At 41.8% G+C, this 24,316-nt stretch overlaps 1 protein-coding gene across 5 annotated transcripts in view; it reads right to left on the bottom strand.

Moving 5' to 3' along the window:
• LOC105221859 (uncharacterized) overlaps window positions 1-6,163 on the bottom strand; it is a 189,581-nt gene extending 183,418 nt beyond the window's left edge. For 4 of the 5 annotated variants that reach the window (XM_049457274.1, XM_049457273.1, XM_049457272.1 and 1 more), the window contains exon 1: window positions 5,462-6,163. The gene's annotated coding sequence lies outside the window, so the exon portion shown is untranslated. The remainder of the gene's footprint in view (window positions 1-5,461) is intronic. The other variant, XR_007422831.1, reaches the window with a different exon arrangement.
• Between the last annotated feature and the right edge of the window lie 18,153 nt (window positions 6,164-24,316).

Here is a 24,316-nt window from a genome sequence, read left to right on the forward strand (position 1 = left end):
TAGATTTTCTAGGAAATTGAATGCTCTACAAAAAGGTCTCCTATGATTTTTTCGTAAACTCAACCGTTTAAAAGATATTAACAGTTAAAGTTTGATTATTTTTGGGAAATTTTTTTATTTCTTATTAATCTTATAACTCAATGAAAAAAAATTTATTTGAATGATGATATTATGATAAGACGATAGTCTTAAATACTATTGAATATTTTGACGTGAAATTAAGCATAGATGTCACTAACAGTACTATCAACATCCTGGAAAAAACTTAGCTATTCAAAAAACACGCGAAGTTTAAATTAAAAATTCACCTTTCAAGTTGATCACAGTCTTCAAAGGCGATGCCCCTTCAATCATCGAAACCACTGCACCAGTGGTTTTGAAATGAACAAAACTATAACACTCTGGAGCAACAGGTTGCAAGAGTGTAAATAGTTCCCAAAGTAATTTTCGATGGCACTCTAATGTAACCAACTGAAAGTGAACATCATATCATTCACGAATTTTTGGGTACGAAAAACTTTGTGCAAAGTGGGTGCTCCGCGAGTTCACTTTTGACAAAAAACAACGACGTGTTGATGATTCGGAGCAGTGTTTGGAGATAGTAAAGCACAATAAACTTGCATTGATGTGGAACAATGAATGAAATGGATGATGATTCTCCCGTTCAACAATGAAGTCGAATCGACACTTATTCGAGTGAACTGCACAGGATGAACCCGCTGCAAATAGTGAAAAAACGCAACAGTCGCTTAAAAAGGTTGTGGCGTCTGTATTTTTTCTGATGCGTATGGAGTAATATTTATTATTTGACTACCTTGAAACAGAAAGCGCAATCAACAACGTAATAGCCGTTCATCAGCGCATCAGAAAAAATACAGCCGCTACAACCCTGTCAAGCGTTATTGTATCGTTTCAAGGAGAAATCGCCGAAAACAGTCACATTGAAAGAAAAAAAAAATAAAGTGCTGTTTCATCAATACAATGCACCCTGTCACAAGTAAGTGAAACGGATAGCAAAAATCACGAATTAGCCTTCGAATTACTTCCATCAATTGTATTGTCCGGAACTGAATGATAAAGTGATCTCCGAAACTCAGGACTATTTTCAAGTAAAGGCCAAATCGTACTACAAGAAGTGAGAAAGGGGTAATTTCCGGTGCAACCGAACATTTCATACCTTAAAGTATCTTAAAGTGTATAATGTCAAGAAGAGGATCGGAATCTAAGCATATTTATTTTACATATGAATACTCTATATAACTCATACACTGATTTGTTAGAAAAATCAAAATCATTATATGTACAGTCCGTCAAGTAAGACAGTTAATGAAAGATTTCGCTCTAATTCCTTCGCGAACCGATAGAGGAAAGCTTTGTCCTTGACGCATTGTCAACAAAGGTTCAGTAGTCGTTGATCTTTTGAAAAGAATCACGTTAAACGCCATGAGTGCTAAGTACGCGTCGCGCTACGAAGCTGTGTTCCTTTGCATCCACCCGAAAGGTCCCAAAATGTCGCAATCACCGGTTGCTAAATATACGAGAAAGTCGAAGGCATTTGTGCAGAAGTGGATACAGCGATATATAGTGGCTAAAAATGTCGATGATTTACCAGAACGTGGTTCGATAGGAAAAGTGAACAAAAAAGATGAAAAAAGGATAGTGAATCTGTTTTCGCGGAAACCTGCTTTAACACTGCGCCAAGGACAAACAAAATTAATGTCAAAAGGTTTAGATATATTCTACGAAACTATCCGAACCCTTCTTCTTACTCATGATCTGAAATGGCGCAACACAATGAAGAAGCCTCTGTTGACTGAAAAACTTGTGACAAAGCGACTCGTTTGGACGCATGAGAATATTGATAGAGATTTTGAAAATGTAATTTTTACTGATGAATGTTCTATATGAGCACGTTCTGTCCTCACGCGAGCCTGGTCAACTTCCACCAATAGGCTTGTTCAGCCGACCGTAAGACATGGAATAAAGCTGCATCTTTGGGGCTGCTTCTCAAAGCAGGGATTCGACACTTTGTACCTCTCTACTGACAATCTAAATGCCAAGAAAATGATAAAAATCTTCAAAAAAGCTTTACTGCCATCTGCCAAATGATGGTTCATCAGAAAAAATTAAGATTGGATTCTGCAGGAAGACAACGATCCTAAACACCGCAGCAAGCTCTGTACTCAGTGGAAAACTCAATCTGGCATCGCTGCATTGGATTGGCTGTCGCGATCGCCCTATGCAAACCCTATTGAAAATGTGTGAACATATATTAAACAGAAGTTACGTGGAAGACGCACATACACCTTGAAGCAGTTGTCTTACGAAATTCGTCAGGTCTGGAGATTCTTTCCACTAGAATACGCCGTCAAATTAGTAGAAAGCATGCCTCGAAGATGCTAGGCAATTATCGACGCCGGTGGTGACTGGATATATTATTGACCAAATTGTATCATTGTTTGTAATGCGTAAAATGTATATATAAATATGAAAGTTTCATAAAATATTTTTTTTTTTATAAATTAGCACGACCACGCTTTTACTTGACAGACTGTACTCATATGTATGTATATAATCATATAGCTATCTCGCTTAGTTTTAGGTGATAGATACAACTGTTCGTTAAATTAACCGACCAAAACTCATATCTCGTCCGATCAGTTAGTTATGTAACTAGGGTTGATGTCTAATTCGCACCTAGATCTTTAGGAGGCTCATAGGCAAACTTCCGCTTTTAAACGTGCAACTTCCTAGACCTCCTTCGGAAACATTTGAATCATAGTTGCAATTCTTTTCTTTAACAAGGTTTATTCGAATTGTATTACTCAGAAGATATTTCTTTTCCTCTAGCTCCTGACAGCTTCTAACATACAGTAGTCATTGTATGATGCTACCAGTCAGCTGGCATATCTGCCAATTAGATAGTGACCTGTTAGCAGTCCTACTATGCTTCTTATGCCATTCCCTTTGAATATTAACAGTAGGTATGTGTGAGCAAAACATTATTTCACTGGTGATTTTGAAGCCGCTTGGCTGCATATAATTTTGTATTTCTTGTTGTAAGTACTCTCTACTCTGTTAATTGCGACAGGGAACCTGAAACTCCAGAACACCAGCTAATTGACTTGGATCCATATTGCCTCATAATGCCTCATTAGCACCTAACAGGGATTTAATATTATGCTGGAGCTAGATGGGTATTTGTGACTTAGAAGAGCGTATAATAGACCTAAGGTCGCGGTGCAATACTCATATATTTATCTTATCTTAATTGCTGCGATCTCCACTTGGAAGACACTGCAGTGGTCGGGAAGCCGAAAAGCGATTATGGTATTTAGTTTTTTAAAGACTTCACCTCCCGCTCGATTTTATACTTTGGAAACATTCGTATATATACTTATTCTTGGCTGTACAGCATGAGGGCCCTTTGTTGAGTGCCTTTGGAGATCGCATTCTTATTTTCGCTGTTTAATTGTGCGCCTTAAATCAAACCCCGCTATAGTCGAACTTAAGTCCATTCTTTAAAAGTTGCGGGATTGGATTGGGGATTTTAACTGGCTTCGAGCAAATACTTTCAGATGTAGAAAAAAGAAGTGAAAAATACCCTGTTAAAAACCAGTATGGTCAAAATTTAAACCAAATGGACAAAATGAGTGAAGCCAACAACAAAAGCAGTCACATTTGCTAAAGGAGAATCCCAATCATGTAAATGATCCATTTACGTTATTGCCCATTTGCTTAAAATTTTTTAATATTTATGTCTTCCAATATATTGAAATTGAGGACATTACGATTAAACTTTACTCATCTGTCGAAACCGGCGATATCGGATCAATATAGAAAATAGATGTCTTACAGGCTGAACGATGCAAATCAAGTTTTTGTAAGGATAACTTAGATATCTTCACTAAATTTCGCACACATCTTTTCTTCGCAAAGGAGCTCCTCAATTGTTGAAAACACCGATATCGGCTCACTATAGTATATAGCTGCCATACAAACTGTACGATAATATTATGTCCTTGTATGGAAAACTTTTTTATTAGTCGAGATATCTTCACGAAATTCATTATCGATTACTATACAAATCAAAGCAACAATTCTAAAAGAAACAAGTTTAGATCGAACTACTGTAGCATATGGCCGTCATACAAACTGTACGATAATATTATGTCCTTGTATGGAAAACTTTTTTATTAGTCGAGATATCTTCACGAAATTTGAAGTATATTTTATTCCAAGTCAACGCTACAATTCTTAAAAATTAAATTTATATCGGCTCACTATAGCATATAGCTGTCATACTAACTCTGCGGTAAATATTATAACCTTGTATGGAAAACCTTTTCAGTAGTCGAGATATCTTCACCAAATTGAGGCCACATTACTGCCCAAACCAAAGGTACAATCTTCGAAGATTTTGTTCAGATCGGACTACTATAGCATATAGCTGTCATACAAACTGAATGATCGAAATCTATTTAATTCATGAAATATTTTCTATTTGTGAAGGATATTTTAGGTTCATAGCGAGATACAACTGATGGATACTTTTTTTTGTGTTTTTCTTTTTAATTGCTGCTGGTGTTGGTGTGTCACTGTTGTTTGTGTCGAGAAATCTTTGTTAAATAAAGCATCAATTTCACAGGAGAAATCCACATTTTCAATTCTAATTTGTCACGCACGAAACAAACGAAATATGCAAATACACCGTACGCCCATTTTATTTGTTTTTTTTTTTTTTTGCGTTTGCATGCATGCGCCTGATTTCGTTTTGGTCGCACACTGCGTATACGTAATATATTATGCAACTGCTTTTTCGCCTAAGTGCGCCATACAAACAACTGCAAATGCATTGCGCCTGCAAGCACACCAGCGTCAGACACATAAATGCAAATACAAATACTTATATATCGGTTTAGACTAGAACCAATGTGGGTGTATGCACTCGTATGTGTGTTGTTCGTGTGTACAATGCGTACATATCTAGTATAGCCTGCATTGGGGACAAGGATACTCCTCGAGTCGAGCGCATTGTGCGAATAGATTATGATTTAAATACACATATGCAGCATTAGTTGCGCCACAACAGTGCAACGGTGCCACTAGCAGCAACGCTTTCAAAACCGACGAAAATGAAAAAAAATACAAATTCTATATGTGGAGGCAAATATAGTAAACAAATATATTTAAACGCATCCAATACGTGTGTTCGTGTGTATACTAAAAATACACGCTGTGCACTGGCCTGTGCGTGTGTGTGTGTGGCACGAACTTCAGCACACTGCTGTGAAATTCATGACGTAAAACGACGCAAGCGTGTGTTTGTGTATAACGCTGACTGTCTGCAACTTTCAATATGTGTGTAAAAATTACAAAAACAAAAAAAAAAAACAAAATGTTGGCATGCAATTTTCGCATAAGTAATAAATAGTGTGTGTGTGGGTGCGCGTGTCCTCACCTATCAACTGGTCAAGAGTCCTGCTCGGCAGCCTCGGGGCAACTCACTTGGTGTTGCTCACGTCACACATATGTACACCGATGCAGTTAGCTATATAACACGTTTTCACTTTTGCTTTCATTGATTTTACTTGACACGCAAGCACACACACGCGCACATACTTATACACGCATACGCCGCCACGGACCCTGACGTAGTAGCACCCGAATTTAATAGTTGAGGAAACGAACGGACACTCGAGCGTGCTGCGAAGCGAGTTTCGGGCGTTCTTGTGCTTAAATTTTTCTGAAATTTCAGTTAGCCTTGTGGTTAGCTACTTTTACGGGCTTTTTCTAGCCTTTCCTGTATTGGGTGGCTTTCACTTTCACTTTTCGCCTCGCACAGTTATCCATATATTTAACACTGTACGGCATACACACATATGTGCTGCTTATTCGATATTACTTCATTTCTTAATTTTGCAACACTTCATTGCCATTTGCCACCACTACACACACTTTCACTTTCACTTGCCTTCCACTGCTTTTGTGCTTTTCTGTTGTTTTTTGTATTTGTTTTGTTGTTATACTCACTGTTGTGCACCTGATAACTATCAACTGACACTGTCACTGACACGACGCGTTGGCTAAGTTCGTCGGCGCTCCGTCCTTTTCGATTTCGCTCTTACAGCTCACGTGTCCACATCTCGACTGACTCAATTGATTCTGTGCGAATCCGCCAAAAACGCCACCACGCGTTGCTGTTGTGCCCTAACAGTCGCCCATTTGCAGTCGTCGTTGGCGCTGTTAATGTTGCCTTCATGCAGCTGGGCTGCTCTGCAAAATTACGGGGATTTTTTCCACGGTCCACGCAATGCGCATGCGTCAGCCCAAAGTCGTGTGAGACATATTTCCCTGTGCTGTGCTGTGCCTGTGTAATTTGGCCTTCCACTGTACGGGGAGCGTATGCTGAGCACAAGTAAGGCTGGTTAGTTGTTTTCTAATGTTGTTGTTGTTGTGCTGGTTATGTCTTGTTGTTTTGTCGTGCGACCAAACATGTGATTTCTCGCGTCATACACAAATGATATCTTATCACACAGTCAGAGTCGTGCGAAGCAGGACGTCAACAACTGGCATACATATAACTGTATATAAGTATGTATGTATGTAAACACTATGTATCTATGTATACTCTATGTATCTATGTATACACTACATATACTTGTAAGCGTTTTTGTCGGTATCTGCGACGACAGCAGCTCTCCTGCTACACACACACACAAACGTAGGCCCATTAATGAGTTTTTAAATTCTTCTTAAGCTTGAAATATTCGGATTTCATGCGCTATTATGATCGTCATGCTGTTTGTATGAATGAAATATTTGCCCCTCAGCTGGCAGGAGAGTGGTTGTGCTCACAAATCTCTGTGTGGCTGTCAATGTTTATGGCATACAGGCATTTAGTTGCGTATACGCCCGGGTGTGTTTGTGTTTGATTGAGAGGTAATAGATCAAATCAGCTAAAGCTGCCATAAAGAACCATTTAAGAAATGAAAAATTAGCCACAAAATATCATAATAAATATGTTTGAAAGAATAACTGTAAACAATTTATGCCCATTACTTGGTCAATTGCGCATATTTATTGAGGTTAGGCAAAAACACATATTTTTCAAATTTATCAAGATGATGAAAAATATATTTGTTTGGAAAATTGTGTTACACAAATCAATGGCTGGGGTGTCAAAATCAAAAAAAAAAAAACGATACAAAGACAGTATACAAGTCGTTCACTGCCCTTTTGGTTTGTCTATCACAGCCTTTGGCTGTGGTAATCTATTGCAGTCACAAACCTGGCAGCCACAAAGGCTAAAGGTGCTTGCAACGTTTTAGTTCAGTTTCTTTATTATTTGTTTTGCTTTTCTTTTCACGTTTCGTCCGTTTGTTTGCAAGCATTTTAGTAAACACTTTCTTTTTCGCTAATATAGCCTTTCTCGTCTCTTAACTTGGCAGAAGTCACAAGTCAATGATTTCATTGCTGAAGTTCAAGGTCGTTTCGATTTAACTGTCTGTTGCGCAAGAACGCGTCAATTTCGTTTGCTTTGATTACTGCTGAGCATACAAACATTCGCCTTTCGAAACACACACTTTGGGATAAAGCATGAAGAAACAAGTGCTTGAGTGTGTTTGATTGCTGAGGACATAACCTCATAGTTATTTTGATAGAATTTGAAGGATATATTAATAGAAAATATTATATCAGACAGAAAATTAGTCTTTCATCTTTAACTTTTCTTTTTGTGTGGAATGCTATAATTGCTGATTCATTCATGTCATGACAATTATCAGTTGATCAAATTACAATATTTAATGAAACAATATACAAGGTAATTTCGATTATATAAAAGCAAGAATACCGTTCACCGGTTTTGTATAGCACAAATGTTTATCTTGATTTCGATCGGTCATTTTTATGTAAGTTTTATGTATACTATGGCAGCCAAGGCAGAGGTAAGTATCTATTCTCTTCTTCCTGATGACTTTCTTTTCCCTCGACACTAGGGAAAGATTTTTGTTTTGATAGCTGGAGGAAGGATTGGAAGCCGGAGTGCGAAACTTTAATCCCCTGAACCTAACCTACACCCAACTCATATGTCTCTCACATAACCACCGGATAAAGGATGGTATACATATTGCTTATGGGAGAGAGAAAGACTTTAAGTCTTATCTATCATACGGACTAACTGATGCCTAATATTAAGTTGTCATATATCTCCCGTCGTTGATGACTCGTCAGAAGCTACGGGAGCTCTGATGGGAGGTTTTTTCTCATCCACCATATAGCCCGGATATAGCGCCAAGTGATTACCACCTGTTCCTGTCCACAACGAACCAAGGCGAACGGCCTTGTTGATGTAAAGTTGAACTCTAAAGAGGTTTGAAAAGTGGCTGTACCAGTTTTTCGCAAGTAAGAAGGGGGACTTCTACGAGGGGGGTATTTTGAAGTTGCCGTCCAGATGTAAACAGATTAACGAACGAAACAGGGCATATTTGAACTAAAACCAAGCACTGGAACACTTTTTATATAGCCTTCAGCAAATTGACGGAAGGAAGATATTTGATGTTTTGCTGACAGCTTTCTATTTACCAGAGCATTGACACATGAGTGCTGTCAAGTTTTCCACCGTAAAACTACCACCAAGTGTAGTTTTAAACTTTTTCCTTAGATTTCCATGCATTCTGTACACGTCGGACACTACGGACTAAGGTCGTGATGGAATTGGAATAGATAATTTCTAAAAAATCCATGTTCCCTCAATATTTGAATTAGATGGAAGTCTAGGTCCCCTTGTTGTCTATATATCCACAAATGGATATATTAGTCGGTGGGTCCGTTGATGCCAGCTTTTGATTCCTTTCTCTCTTTTTACCCTGGTCCAATCGCGCATTCGTCTCCCTGGATGTCGCCATACTAGCTACTTCGGCAGCATCGCTTGATATTGTTAGGAAAGCACTTGTCACTCGAATAGCAATGAGTTAATGCACAGCGTTTATTTGTTTTGCATATGCTTTTATATTAGAGAGGGAGTGTATATCTACTTGCTAATGAGCTTCCTGGCGGTAGGTATAAAACGTTAGGTGTAGAGATGTCCTGAAAACAAAGCTCTGTTCGTAGAAAAATAGAGAAGAAAAGCGGCATGGACATCAACCCAAATGACTTTCGCGGATGTGGCTGCTACCACCGGCGGACCCACCGAGTATACTGCAGCATCTTGCTACTGTAAATCCCGCTTTGTAACGTAGAGACTCTACAGTCCATAATGTTTCGTAGAAAGCGTCAACACAAATGTGCTATGTCTGTGATAAAGTCCACGCCGAGGGAAAATGCTAGTAAAGAGGGGTAGAAAGCTGTAAGTGACTATGAAAGTGCTCGAAAATATCTAAATATAATACATATATGTCTATGTTAGACACAAGCTTTTATAGGCTAACATATCGAAAGCATACATGCCTATACGAATAGTATACCCACTTTCTTGACTCCTAACCTAAAATATAGAACTCTAGAGAATAATGAATACGTTCTGATCGTCTTTTTATCAGTGGAGCATTCAACAATTTTTTGATAACGCAGAGATTGACAGTCTGGAAATCGTCTGCATAGAGCCTGCCATGAATAAAAGCTCTACTGAGCTGCATGCGGAATGGAAGGAAGCTAGCTATATAGTGGCAGGGAAGTTCCTAGACACAATAAGTAGTGTGATGGACATATCTTTAAGTGTCATACAGCGATTGGCGATATCGGCTAACCTAGATAAGACAGATATGGTACTCTTTACAAGGAGGTAGAAAATCTGGACACGGAAATCCGCGACGCTCAACAGGTTTGAGTTAACAATTAATGAGCATCCCTTGGAATGTGGAAGAGAGAGTGAAAAAGGCCAGTGGTGTCTTGTATGAACGTAAGAAGGTGCTAGAGTCTGCATGGGGCCTATCATGTGGCCGCATGCAATGGCTGTACACATTTTTGCTTAACTGTGGTGTGGTGGATGGCTGCCAGCAAAATCTTAGACAGAAAATCGTTGGAGCCGATACAGCGACTAGCTGTTCTCAATAAGTGGGGAACCCCCTGAATGAAATAGACCACATATGAATGAAGCAATAGTATATGACTCGCCAGCATGGCTCACAACATCAATTCAAACCGAACAAAAATGGCTAATGTACTGGAAGTCCGATTATATTGCTCGGAGATGGATTTCCCTTCAAACCTTCAGAATACTGAAGTATATTCAAGCTGCATATGTACTGGGTTCCAGTACATTATACACGTAGATGATGGTATTGTCAAAAGTGTCAAGCGCTTGGTTACCGAACGAGTAAAAGATTTACCAAAGTCGTTTAAAACGATACCTAACGAAATTTTCGAAAAAGCTTACAGACGGATCAGGGCGAGATTAATGCTTAAAATAAATAGACGTGGAGAGCTGAGTCGATTTAGCCATGTCCGTCTGTTCGGCATCGTTACAACCTTCAAACATATTGCTCTGGCTTATAGCTGCAATTAAACTGACCGATCAAAATCATAATATAGATATTCCTTTATGCTAAAAAATGGTCTTGTGAAGAGCATTATGAGCAGCAGAGGTAAATTGAGAAGATACAATATTCCATAAGAGTGTACAGCTTCTGGCGTACGCCGATGACATCGATATCATTGGCCATAACAATCGCGCCGCGTTCTGCAAGACGAAATATCTCGCGACTTGACTCCTACGTCATTGTTGACAGTCAAAACTTCGAACATTAACAGCAACTTCCGCCTCGAAATCCAACGCAGAATAAATCTTGCCAACAAGTACTACATCAGACTGGGTAGGCAATTGAGAAGTAATGTCCTCTCTCAACGAACAAAAACCAAATGATGACAACATCTGATGAGTGAGCCTTAGGATTTTTCGCGACAAAGGTTCTGCGGAAGATCTATGGTACTTTGCGCATTGGCAACGGCAAACATTGACATAGTAGAGAGACAGCGAATTAAAAGACAGCGGCTACGCTGGCTAGGTCATATCGACAGAATGGATGAAAACACTCCAGCTCTAAGAGTTTTCGAGTCTGGGTAAGCAAAAAAACAGGAAGACTTCCACTGCGCTAAAAAGACCAGTTGGAGAAGGAAAGAGAGAAACTCCAATTGGCGCCAAACAACGAAAGTCTGGCGCGCTGTTGTAAACACGGTATTTCGTTGTATTCTGCTTTCTTCTCAATAGACAGTTTCACAACATGCTTCTGGTATATCCTAACCATAATTTATATATTCGCTGAGCTCATGGTTTTGGAAACCGGAAGCCAGTTGCAAGTCTTTAAAAGTGTCGAATTGATAAAATTAGAGTGGCGGAGGGGATGAGTCACGAGAATTTTATTTTCATATGAAAATTTACTGCATCATCCGCACTGTGAACACAGAAAAAACGGAAATGAAATTGATGCAACGTCACTTGGAAAAAACAATACATTACACCACAAGCGCGCGCACACACATATACACAGATACAAGGACGACAAATGAGTGAATTCGCGCGTATTTCAGCAACAGGAATAAACCGCATCGAAGGGTGAAGCAAAACTCTCGGGCAAGCGCGGGAATTATCATGGCGTATACTAGCTAATTGAATTAGCGGTTTGAAGCCCAAAGGATAGCGGAAGCAATGCCAAGCGCACGTGCCGTTACAACAAACCCCACATGCATGAACGCAATTGTGTGGGAGTTTTAGATACCGATGGAACACAAACACATGTGCGCCTGTAAATGCAATGAGCCACAAACGCCATATAAGTGTATTTGGGCATGTTTGCTCACATTCCGGTGTATTCCGCAAATCCTGCAAGCGCATTTTCGCTGCTCCCCTCCTCCTTATCAACACGTGCATGCAAGCGGAAGTAATTGCCTTGTTCATACCCACCACCCACAATCGTTGCTCCAGCCTACATGCCTTCGCGCAGCTAAGCCCATAGGCAAGTTAGGCGTAGCGCGAGCAGAGTAAAGTCCTTGCTTGGCTTCCGTACAACAGTTGCATTGACAACCGTTACTAAAACCTCAAACGTATTTATTAAACACATTTTGAGTGATTACTTTACCATTATTCCGAGAACTGACATCAAAGTGTGCACAGCGGATACACAGCGCGAAGAGCTAAATCGTTTGTACTGGTGGATCCAGTCAGCCAGCCTTCAAAATTAAGTATGCTTATGCGAAATTTTTTCCACCTCTTCCTAACTTTTTATACTCCGAACAGAGTAAAATAAGTTAGCCACGTAGATTGTAACATCCAGAAGGAGACGTCGGACATCCTTTAAAATATACCATATGAATAAATTGGTAGAATAAATGAGAGCTGAATCGATTTAGCTATGTTGGGCTATGTGAATATACGCGAACTACACTTTAGTTTTTCAGATATCGATTTGAAATTGTGCCCTCGCTGAAACTAATAATTTATCGGAACGTCCAATACTGCTCTTTATTCCAATGAAAGTTCATTCAATGCCATTATGTATGGAACCAGATTTCTCTTGCAAGGCTACTACGGGCGCACTTGCAGAAGTCCTGATGCTTTCAAGCACAAATCGGCCGATGCTGCTGCAATTTCACGTTAGATGTTCGTACGAAGTTCATCAATCATCGCAGGCTTATTGACATAGACCATAGACTTGACGTAGCCTCACAGGATATAGTATGACGACGTCAAATCGCAAGACGGAGGCGGCCCATTGACTGGGCTGTTTCATGAGATAACACGTTCACCAAACTTGGTTTTCTATAAATCGATAGTGACATTCGCTCTATGGCTTTTGGCGCCGCCCTGTTAAAACCACATATTATCCAAGTCCATATCGTTCAATTCGGGTCAAAAATATTCGATTATCATTGAGCGGTAGCGATTCCTATTCACAGTAACGTGCCGGCCTTGATCATATCGGAAGAAGTACGGTCCGATGGCGCCGTCCGCCCATAAACCGCAGCAAACTGTAATTTGTGCATTTTCAAGTAATTACTCAGCCTAATTCACGAACATACGACGATTCTGTTGGTCGAGCGGTTTCAGTTCTTGCGTTAATTCAAACTTGTAAGGATGTAGGCCAAGATCTACAATATTCTCGACACTCACTTCTTTTTCTCACTGGCACGACAGCATTTTATACTGTCTGTGGATTAAAATTTTTCCACTAGACGCTCAATTGTTGATCTGACAGCATGATTATGACGACCATAAATTGGATGTAGTGCTTCTGAAGTTGAGGTCTCGAGTCGTTGTTGGGTCGTACATCTTGTCAAAAAATCGGGAAATGTCAAAAAACCGATAGGGACAGCGAACAACGATGTATTGTATGAATAACTTTTTCATTTGAGATTGAGATTGCCTAAGATCGGACTACTAAATGATCAATAATGAAATCAAGTTCTTTTATGGAAACTGCATATTTGTGAAGGGTATTGTTGCTTGTTACAGCCGATTTTAACGTTTTTTCTTGTTGTGAAAACAATTGCTATCAGACTAGACTACTCAGAATTAAAACTAAATATTATCGTATTTGCTTTAAACTTTATATTGATTCAACTATTGCTTTAACAAAAACGAATGCCATCGTGATAAAAGCTCCGGTAAAACTCAGCGTAATATTTCGAGGTAATAGTGAAAAACTGCCATTGAAATTGTGTCCTCTTCGAGCAAGCAACTAAGCATCGTTATCTTTACTTCCACCACATCAATTCCTACAAGCTTTTGCAGCTTTAAATTTTTATTTGCTCCGTAGCGGTATTAGTGCCAGCCGAGGGGGCAAATTAGCAAATATGATGGGTAAAGACAGTTTCTAATTTTTGAGAATTGTGAGTACAAACCATTGATTTAGTGTAGTCAAATAAAGAAAATACTGCACATTTGTTGTATGTTTAACAAGTAAGTAAAGGTTAAGTTAGGAGCGAAGCGAAGTATTTTATTATGTGTTATATGGGAAGTTGCGATGCCGAAAGTCATTTTCTAACTTTGATACAAAGAAGTCAAGACAATATTGCGAAGGAATGAAATTGGTTGTAGTAGTTACTTATATGTTAAACTTCACAAAGATCTAGGTAATTACATGTCCATAGTAAAATTTGTTCTCATTACTGTTAAATTTATTATTATAAGAGCATTCATTATTATTTATTCAGCTAGTTTTCAACACATCCTTTTTATGGGCGAAGTCATTGTTATAAACCGAGTTTACGCATTCCCACGATAGCTGATCTTCCATTTCAAAAGCAAAAAATTCCTCTTCTCCTCTACACCTATATAATACAGGATTCTTCACCTTTAAATTATACTCAATAACCCGTGAGGCTGAAGGCCTCGTAGCCAGTGCTGCGTTTAAGTATTTATATAATAAAACTCCTTTTGTTATATGAATTATTATAAATAAAAATAAATAAATATTTTATTGAGCTTCTATAGGCAGAACTCGCCACGACTTTAATCATATTCACTTGGTTGACTTATTCCATCGCATTGTGTTTGGGTTGATGTTTACTAGAATGAAAGACTGGAAATACTATATTTAGTTGCTTTCATATAACACTCGACTAAACTTGGCTCTGACTGGTCTAAAGAGGTGGGGACAGGTAAAGACAATGTGTTTTCTAGTTTGAGTAAACCTTTTTTTATATTCGTGTGAAGTTTCAACTCCTTATGTGATTAGCGTGTGTTTGGCAGTATTTTGTTACCGACACGAAAAGTTAGTCTGGTGACGTAGAAAATATTACAGTATTGTTTGTTTATCAAGGACACAAATATTTGAGTGTCACAAAACATTCAGAGAGAAAGTCGTGAAGTTAGCGATACTTTACTTAATGCAGGTTGTCTAACCACCTCCGTTAATGGCGGTCACTTTGGCTGCGCTAAAAAAGTGTTTGGAAATTATCGTGTTCACATCAGATAGGATAGCAGAGGCTCTTCGTATCGTTTATAAACCGTCGTTGAGTAGGGGTCGCAAAAGAGGTGCTTGACAACATACCTTAAAACTCTACATTCATCAAACTCATCATTACTGATGAGGATACTTGTATTTATGAGAATGAGGTCGAAACTGTCTCTAGCGGATGGCTTTTCACCATGGTAATGTGCCGTCACATTCCAATGTTATTGTGACTCATATTTTAGCCAAACACGAAACGACTTATCGCTTAGCCGTAGCATTCGCCATACTTGGCTTTCTGCAACTCTTTTCTGTTTTTGTGAAGACTTTCCAAAATGGTACCAGCGTTCTACTATGTCAAATTATTACGCTAATTGAACGCCGAAATGTAGAAAAACAGCCTAGTTGGAACTCTACCAATCCAACATATTTTTCCAGTATTGGATATCCTTGAGCTCTAATTAGAATTAGAATTAGAATTATTAATTGAGGTAATGCACCGCGACCTAGGGTCTATTGTGCCCTCTCCTATATCACATGACCTCACAGAGCCCCAGCAGCCTGAACAGTTCCAGTAGTTTGCCGGGCTCAAGCGAGGTTATGTGATCCCTGCTGATATACACTGAATCCAGGGCCTTAAGCCTTTTCCCACAGATTGCTGTGCAATCCTGGATAAGGTGTGCTGGTGTCTCCTGTTCCAGGTCGCAGAACCGGCAGTTGGCACAGGAGACCATGCCCATGTTGGACAGGTGCTTCCTGAGCTTGCAGTGGCCGGTGTATATTGCGACGAGGAGACGGAATTTCTCACGAGGTAGGTTAATTAATTCTTTAAACCTGGAGAGATTATACCCTCCCAGGAGCAGCTTAGCGTGGCGCATACCTGCTGCCTGCCGCCAGTGCCGCTCTCTATCCTCTCTTTCCTCCGTGCGGAGCAGCTCCTTAAGAGTGTGGGGTCCTACCGCTATATATGGCTCTGGTCCCAACATCTTGGATGCTGCTGCCGTGCGTGCCAGCTCGTCGGCCTTCTCATTACCTTCTACTCCTTTGTGCCCTGGTACCCAGATTAGATGTACCCGATTGCACAGGGACAGGCGGTTTAGCCTTTCTACACATTCCTCGACTAAAAGCGATTTGGTCTCGTATGATAGGATCGCTTTTAGTGCCGCTTGACTATCACTGAGAATAGCTATGCGCTGGTTGCGATAGTTGCGGCTGAGGTTTACTTCCGCGCACTGACTGATGGCAAAAACTTCAGCCTGGAAGATATTTGGGAAGCTGCCCATGGGTATGGACAGCTTAGTACGCGGTCCCGCAATACCTGCCCCAATACCTTCCGGCGTTTTTGAGCCATCAGTGTACCACTGAATGGTACTGTCTTCCAGCAGCTTTTCCAGAGTGGAATCATTCCACTCCATCTTGCTGCCTAGAATTACTGTGAAATTCTTTTTGAGATTTATTTTCTTAGTTGTACCATCTCGCGGGAGGAGGGCTAGCGGTGTGCTCTCCGCTAGGGCGTCCATCTGTTTAGAGGACATGATCTTCCCTATTCCACAGCCTTCTGCTGACATCAGCAGCATGGTGTGCTTTGCTGATATCTTGATCACCTGATGAAGCGGTGTTAGCTCTAGCAAGACTTCCAGTGCCACGGTGGGACATTTGCGCATTGCCCCTGAAGCACAGACACATGCAAGTCTTTGCAGCTTTGCCAGTCTTCCTATCACCGAAGACTGCGCAGCTTTGGTGGCCCAAGCAACCGCTCCATAGGTGACGATAGGCCTTACTATCATGGTATACAGCCATCTGATGATGCTTGGCTTGCATCCCCATGATCTGCCGGCTAGGCGTCTACAAATCATTAGCGCTCTAGTTGCCTTGGATAAAGTTAAGTCCAAATGCCTACTCCATTTTAACTGTGAGTCTAAGATGAGGCCGAGAAATTTGACCTCCTTAGACATTTCCACCTCTGTGCCTCCGATTGTAAGGGATCTCAGGCCCGGAAGAGATCTCCGCTTAGTGAATGGGATCACGGTGGTCTTCGCTGGGTTGATGTTAAGCCCTACCGTGTTGCACCATCCCTTTGCCAAGTTTAGGCCCCTTTGAACAATGTCACAGAGAGTGTTCTCAAATTTGCCTCTCGCCATTATGACGATGTCGTCCGCGTACCCTAGGCAGCGGATTCCATTGCTTGTGAGTAACTCGAGTAATTCGTCTACAATCAGGCTCCATAGCAGAGGGGATAGTACTCCGCCCTGAGGGCAGCCCCTTGTGGTGCCAAGACGAATCTTACTTTCTCCCACTATTGTTTCTGCTACCCTAGTGCGCAGAAGGGTTTCAATCCATCTGCGTATCGGAAGGGGTACACTCCTTCTCTCGAGTGCCTTAATCACGCTTGTATGAGACGCATTGTCGAAGGCACCCTCAATGTCAAGAAAGGCGCAGATCGCTACCTCGCCATTGACCAGCGAATCCTGCAGGTCAGACGTGAGTTGGTACAGAGCAGTATTCGTTGATCTCCCCGCTCTGTACGCATGTTGTCTGGCATGCAGGGGTGCGACTTTTAGCGCTTCCGATCTTATGTGGTTATCTATTACTTTTTCCATCCCCTTTAGAAAGAAGGACGTTAGACTTATGGGCCGAAATGATTTTGCTAACGAATAGTCTCTTCTTCCTATCTTGGGAATGAAAATTACTTTGGCAATTCTCCAGGGCTCGGGAATATACGACATCGCCAGGCTGTCTCTCATCTGCCCCAGCAGGTGTGGTAGGAGAATGTCGATACCTTGCTGCAAGAGGGCTGGGAAGACGCCATCCACTCCCGGTGACTTGTAGCTCGAAAAAGAGGCCAGTGCCCACCTGACTGAGTCTGCAGTGAACAGGTTCCTTGCAGTCAGCCAGTCTGAGCGATCCGGCCTACGCATGACCGAAGCTGGGGTTAGGTCAGCTTGAACTGTCTCCGGGAAGTGCGTTTGTAGGAGTGTTTCCGCCCTCTCCTCTGCACTTGTCGTATAGGTCCCGTCCTGTCTTTTTAGGGATAGTAGTGTGTCCATCTTACCCTTCGACAACGCCTTGTGCAGTCTTGCTGCCTCTGGGGTCGAGGAGACGCTCTCACATAACTTCCTGAAACTGTTTGACTTGGCAAGCCTAATCTCCTTGTTGTAGATTGTTAGCTGCCGCTTGTATTCTTCCCAGCTACCCGTGCGCTTGGCTTTATTAAACAGCTTGCGCACCCTAAGTCTAAGAGATGAGAGTTTACTGGACCACCAGGGGCAGATTTGTTTGCTGGTGGTCGCTTTCAGTGGACAGGCACAATGGTAGGCGTCCACAATGGATTGGTTTATGGCACTTAGTCTGCTCTCCAGCCCAACTGTGGTGGACCTACCATCCGCTTGCTCCGCTCCACTTAGGTTCCTACTTTGATTCTCTCTGAAGATACCCCAATTTGTATTTCTCGGGGTACGAATCGGAGGTCGGTCCCCGATTGTCACCCTCAGAACAAAGCGGATGATCCTGTGATCCGACAGTGAGGGTTCTTTAGAAACCCGCCACTGTGAGATCAGCCCAATCACGCTGTCGTTGCTCAAGGTAACATCTAGGACCTCACTCCGAACACTTGTTACGAAGGTTGGCTCACAACCTACGTTCTTTATATTAATATTGTTGCTAAGTATAAATTCTAAAAGTGACTCACCCCTCACGTTGCAATCCGTGCTGCCCCATTCTGTGTGATGCGCGTTGGCATCGCAACCTATGATTAGGGGCAGATTGTTTGACTTACAGTGCTCCACCAGTTTTAGAATCAATGGGGGGGGTGCCGTGGCTGTTTCTCCCGGAAAATATCCTGACGCAAGGACGAAGTCCGATCCTTCCTTGTCCTTTATCTGCACAGCCACCAGATCTTGCGTTAGAAACTCTGAAATACAGAAGAAGTTTATATCGGCTCTAACGACTAAACAGGAACGGGGTCTCTCGCTAGAGAGATCCCAGATTACCTTGCTTTTTCTTGTGTTGAGGCCTCTTACGTCTCCTCTGACCACCCAAGGCTCCTGGATTAGGAGGATGCCCAGGTTATCCGAAATGAACCTCTTCACGATGATCGCCGAGGCTGCCGATGCGTGATGGAGTTTCACCTGGGCCACCTCTATACCGGTACTGGAGATTATAGTACGGGTTCGACGAGAGACAGGTCCTCGTCTTCAGTCTCTCCATCGACCTGCATCTCCAGCCCTTCCAGAAGCTCTTGGGTGGACGGCAACATACTTTCCTGCGCTGTGGTGATCCCGTTTCAGCCCAGCCGAGATTTGGTCGTTGGGGGACTCGTCTTGCTCGCACGAAACCACGGCGGCAGTCGCTTCAAGCGCGACTGGGCGGGTTATGGGTGGAGCTGGTGTTGCGGTCGTCCCCGTTGGCGGTTCTTGGCTCGTGGTCGTAGCCTTGGGCCTCCATGGCCTCACCACAATCTTGCCGAAGCGGAAGTTCAGCCTGTACCCCTTCTGCTTAATGTACGTGTATGATACGTCGTCCATCGTAATGTTGAGGTTCCACCCGGAACCTTCAACACTGCTTGCTACGACCTTCCACGCTGAGGTACTCAAACCTTCGTTCTGGTTCCTCACCAGATTGAGCGCGAAGTCATAGCTCTTGTCAGCACTCCTGGGAAAAAACGCCACCATACTGTGTAGTTGCGGTATTTCCTCTCCTCTTCTGACACACAGGGCCGGACCCTCCCAGCCCTCTAGCCTCGGCGTGATGTTCTTCAGCCAGGTGGCCGACTTTTCATCCTGGCAGTCGACCAGCAGCATGCCGCCTTTGAAAAAGATGCCATTAAAGGCACCGGTATAGCCGACGCCGATAGTTAGGGCATTGACTAGGCATTCTTGGAGAGCCGTCAGCTGCTCAGACCCTAGTGCCTCCGCAGGGTAGTTGTTGGGCAACACTGCCATCCGTATGTTGCTGACAGCCTCCGAGTATTTGCGGCTCGTGGTCTTCATCGGCTGCTGGCTGCTGCAATGGTGGCTCCTGAGGTGTTCTCTTGACGCTCTTCCGTTTCTCCATCCGACTGGGTTCCTCTTGGGGTGCTGGCCTTGCTTCGATTCGCCCCTCCGATTGGGCTGCTTGAGCTCGGCGGCGCCTCCGATTCCTGAGGCTCTTGAGCTCTAATACGGCAAGGAGTTATTTTGAGAACAGGCAACTAATAAACAACTACGACAAAGTTGCCAAGAACTTTTGTATTTCGAGTGGAGTACTGAAAGTCTTGGTTTTAGGGCATTTCCTATGGAATTTAACATACGACAGTCCAAACACTGTCAAGTCTCATAAGTGGACGACCTTATAATGATAGTAATAGATAAACACCTAGATGACCTAAACTACTAATGGGTGTATAAACTCGCTCAGTGTAAAACTGAAGTCTTAACCGTAAGTAGGAGGAGTCAATTGAGAAGAGAGTACCAGTAACGTCGCAACGAAAATTGGTTTCAAACCTAATTCAAAGAACGGTGGACGACAGAGTCCCGCACCTACTAGAACAACTATTCCAAATTGAAGACGGATTAGCTGATTGACGATTCGCCTTCTGTGCTTTATTTCTTCTTAAGCATAATAGGGGGTTGAGGATTTTAGCATCCGTACGGAGGGTTCTTAGAGCCACCCTCTCAAAGCCATATTTTATGGTTCTCTTGGACACCGTGAGATTATCGACAGCCTTCCCACTGAGCGGTATCAACGCTTGCCAATAAGGTTTCTCGGTTCTCTCGAGCTGTTTAATCCGCCAAACGTATGTGGACAGCAAGGATTACAGTATCTAATAACCTTTCAGAGGTTCCCCTTCTGGGTGTTGGCGATTCCATTGCGTACAGTTACCCTAGTTTAGAGTTAGAGTTGAAGTAGATTTCTTCCGACTTACTTTTCCCTTTGCACTCTCTTCTCTACTTCCTCTTTTTCTTTTCGTTTTTAGTGTTAAATTCATAGCTAAACGGATCCATACTCAAAGTAAAGGTAGTCGCATTTAAAGGTCCCAAGGTTGTCGCTCACGAGGTCAACGCGAGGGCTGACACACGCCCTTATGGTGTAGTGCTTTAATAACCGATCAACGTCAAGATGGAGTCTTCTCAACCGACACCTATTACACTAACTGCTGACGGGAAGGGGACATACTACTCTTAGGTCTAATATGTTTTTAACAGGACGGTGTCATTTGCCGGCCTTAGCCCATCCTTCATTTCTGCCAAGTGTCACCAGCGCATTTAGGAAGCAGAATATCGCATCCACCTGTCCATGCTTAAGACAGAAATCCCAAACAAGGCCGTAAGTTATTTAGCGTTACCCTGGATGAACCGACGCAGAGGCGACACGCCATATTTTCCTACAAAAAAGAACAAATCAGAAACACGAAATTTCGTAAAAAAATAAAAATATATTTTAAGGTGTCACAGGTGTATTGATACTTTGCTTAAAATACTTAACGGCATCTTAAATTTCCTCCGAATTTCTATTTTCAAATTAAACAGCTTGCGTGTTTGTTTATTTCACTAAACAGCTGTACTAACGCACGTATATACTATACATATCGGTATATCACTGTAGTGTATTTATACATATTTACGTATGTATGTACATATATATACGAACTTTTATTTTCACCAAATCGAAGCACCCAAGTATGACTTGAGCATACATACATAAGTATGTGTCTCAAATCTCCAAATGTTAAACAAGAGAACCATTGTTGGCAAGAGCATAAACGTTGGCAAGAGAAGAGAGCACGCTATGGTGAATATAAAAATCCCATTATAACAGTAAAACTGTGGTAAACTGCTTTTCAACCCCACAAAACCAGAGAGTGCTATTTGTATTTCACTTTGAGCAAATAAACAAATTGAAAATTATAAAACACCATTAAATGCTTGGATGAATTATTTCTTACAACTAAATTGTGAATTACAAGCGTTTGTGGTGAGAGAAAACTCAACTTAAAATAGCTGCACCTCTGCTCTACTTGTTTGTGTTGCTTGGCTCGGTAGGTGGAAGTAGGCCGCGTTCGCAAGATGACATTACCTATGTATGTATATATGTATGTATATACGAGCACATCCTTTAATAATATATATATGTATATACATACATAGATAAACGTAAGACAATCTTTTGGGGCGTTGTGTGGGTATACGGCGAATGAGCATTTGGCTCAGTAGGTTTTTGTGTCAATACACCCGCTGTCAATGGCGCTCGAGTACTACAGTTGTGCTGAGTAGTAGACTGCTCAGGCTGAGGAGCCGCCTTGCGGATTCATGAATTCATGAATTCACTGACAACTGTGACCTTGAATACAGTACTGTGCGCTGGGCTGACGAACTGCCTGCTACACACCGAGTCAGAGAGAAAGTAAAGCGCAAAAGAGAAGCGGCCAATTACTTGTGTAAGTGATACACAGAGGCAGTTCGGCCAGGAGTGGCAAGTCGCAACAGTCGGGCCTTCGAGGGCAGACTGTCAAGGGAGCAATTGTCTTCAATAATTTAGCGCATGTATTAGGTATGCCATATGAAGTAACAAAGTGTATTGAAAGTTGCAAAGAAATGTTGGCCACCAGCGGGACCTTATGTTCGCACGAGGGTATGTAGGTCTAAGTTGGGCATTGTGCGCCAAAAATACAAGAAAACTTTAACAGAAAGTCAGCATTTGCACAATTTCGGCATTCTGGGCCTACGTTGGCGCTTTTTGACTACGAACGCGCCGTTTGGCAGAAAGCACGCTCCAAACTTTAATTGTGACTTTTTTGTGCTGCGAGTTTGGGCCACCGAATGTCCAAATTGGCCTTATACGTTTGTACTCGTATATACATATTCGCGCTGAATGTGGCGGCATTTAGCGAAAGTGAAATCAACTTTCGAACATGGTTTGCAACAAAGAGCGCTGACACAAATTTGCGAGAAAGTTTTTAAAATGTTTTTGCAATCAATGCACAAACTAGAACACGATGATTACTTTAAGTAAAAGATTTTGTGATTCTGTGCCATTCTAGGCCAACAGCGAAACGAAATGCAGAGGCAACAACATCAACAACAACTGTAGAACGTAGAACAGTAGAATGAATGAAAGCGAATGGCGCTGTGACATAGGATATGCGGAAATAAGAGGCTACGATTGGCGGCAGGGCGGCGTGGCAGGCATGTTTTGTTGCCAATAATGTCAACAGAACGGAAAACAGTGCGACTTACATGTGGCGGTTGCCAGCGCAAGCGAAGGCCTAATAGGGCGCAGCCCAACAACAATGCGAGAGCTCATGTATACGCTTTCTGTGCCAACACACAACTCAGGTTGGAGTCGAATGGGCCCGCAGCGGGAAAACCAATGCGCTAAGCAGCAAGTTGTTGGATTACTTTTTCCACAACGCCACATTTATGTGCACATGTGTGTGTTGTTGTGAAGGTTTGTGTGCGACATGGCAGTGAGCGTGTGCATGCATGATTTCGAGCTGCATTTATTGTACAAAGAGCAAGAGCAAGCAAAGCTAGAAAAAAAGCGCATACATGCTTACAAATATATCAGCTGCTTTAAATGGGCAAGTAGGGAAAAAATTTTTCCTGAAATTTGTATAAATGTATGTATGGTATATGAGCACATGTATGTAATGCCGAGCTCTACTGGTTCGTACTATTAGTGAAATTACTTTTTGGTTGGCTTCCAAGTGGAACATCGAGGCTTTGCTTGATTACTTACCACAAATAGATGACTGCCATTTCGGATTATTTATTAATTGCAAACTGAATTTTTAATATAAACGGGTAAGGAGGGGTTAAGTGTCGGTTGAACTAAAAGATATGTTATAATTTGTATATAACGGGTGATCCAAGTTGAGGTACATTTTTCATTAGTCTTATTTTGACAGATCACACTTGAGTCTGCAAATTTTATGCCTGAACAACGTATACAAATCATTTAACTTTATTACGAAAATTCAAGCTCTGTAATAAATGTGTTGCGCGTGCTTCGCTCAACTTATGGTTAACATACTCATAATACTAACGCAATGACCTTGCATTCATTATTGAATAATATTCAATCGAACAGATCACGCCCAGCATGCAGTAAAGAAAATATAGCAGTTTACACGAAGACTCTCGATTTAGCGCCGTTCGTAGCGACTCGGAATGACGTATGGAACGTCTTGGTGCATTTTACGTCGAGATCTTAAACTGAAACCATACAAAATACAGCTTAAACAAGAACTGAAGCTGGTCGACCTTTCCAAGCGACATCGTTTTGATCAATGAGCTCTTAAAAAGTTCCAAGAAGATCTGACGTTTTCAAACCAAGCAATAAGACCCATTTCTTGATCAATGGGTATGATGTAAACAAGCAGAATTGTCGCATTTATTTTTTTATTTATCCAGAAAAAACAACGGTTTGGTGTGGTTTGTTAGTCGGTG

Source organism: Bactrocera dorsalis, chromosome 5 (genome assembly GCF_023373825.1).
Source record: "Bactrocera dorsalis isolate Fly_Bdor chromosome 5, ASM2337382v1, whole genome shotgun sequence".
Lineage (NCBI taxonomy): Eukaryota > Metazoa > Arthropoda > Insecta > Diptera > Tephritidae > Bactrocera > Bactrocera dorsalis.